The sequence below is a fragment of the Acyrthosiphon pisum genome, chromosome A1, assembly GCF_005508785.2.
Source record: "Acyrthosiphon pisum isolate AL4f chromosome A1, pea_aphid_22Mar2018_4r6ur, whole genome shotgun sequence".
In the NCBI taxonomy this organism is placed as follows: Eukaryota; Metazoa; Arthropoda; class Insecta; order Hemiptera; family Aphididae; genus Acyrthosiphon; species Acyrthosiphon pisum.
In genome coordinates this window covers 77411613-77412851 of record NC_042494.1, presented here as the reverse complement: position 1 = coordinate 77412851, position 1239 = coordinate 77411613, and positions in this window count along the sequence as shown.

The window sequence follows — 1239 nt, the reverse complement described above, 5'->3', positions numbered from 1 at the left end:
TATAGTATATATAGTATCTATATCCGTGGTATGATCCGATGTGTCGATGTGTAGATGTGATACGTGTTCTCTTCCATTCCAGCGCACTACGCCTACTGTAGTTCTCGTTATTTCATTGGTCTAACAATTTTGGCGCCAAAAATGTTATAATATGTAAATATTACATCATACTGTGTTGATACCATCACTTAAGTAGTTATTAAATCATAAACTCAAAATCAATAAGTTATAAGATTATAAGAAAATATAATTCAAAAATAATAATTTTAAATTTATTTAAATTAATTTTAAAAATATAATCTAGTGTTGATAATATGAATAACCAATGAGAAGCCGAAACTGAGTAAAGGACATGGTCTGAAGCACGGACTAAGATAGAGAGGACTGAAAACTATATGATGGGCGGGTGACGGGGAGCCGGACCGCAATTGCCTCATAGATAATATAAGAATGGATAGGACATGCCTATACCAGTTCCATATGGGGCCTTGTGCTTTTTTGGGGAAGAGAGAACGTAAAGAGAGAAAGACGATATGGGGCTTTTTAAGGTTATGTGCAAATCTATTTTATTAAATAACTAGCTCTAAGAGAAACTCGGACGCCCGTTGTACTCGCTGAGAGCGGGTACCGATTTTGGAGACAATTTCATTGGAATTATAAAAGTCACAAAGGTTGTAAGACGAAAGTTTAGGATTTCTGATAAGGATTAGTGATATGGATTGGAGATAAGACTTGGCGCTTTGGTGGGAAAGTTTAAAAGTTTGAGCGTCTAGCAGAACATTGTAAATGGATACGATCTCCTGCCGTTAGTCCACTGCTTTTGGTTGTTAAAATTGGTAAAAAGTGTAAAGTAGATAGGTGTATTTGATTGTCTAGCTATTAGTCATCAAATTACATAGGTAGGCAATCTGACTGTGTCGGATGGCGGACAATATACGCAGCGTATATCAGCAGGTATATAATCCACCTGCGGTGGATTGCAGACACCGTTAGTAGCGTAGGTAGGTAAGAAAATATTGTAGAATATAGTTTCTGTCAGTTAAAAGTTGAAAGTTATATAATGATTTGTGCTAACGATAAGTGATATGGATTGGAGATAAGACTTGGTCGCTTTGGCGGGTACGCTAAAAAGTTTGAGCGTCTAGCAATCCGTCACGAACGATGTAAATTATTAAATGGATGGGCTGGACACGATCCCCAGGATCTTCTGGCGTTTTACCGATTCTTTTGATTGTTAAA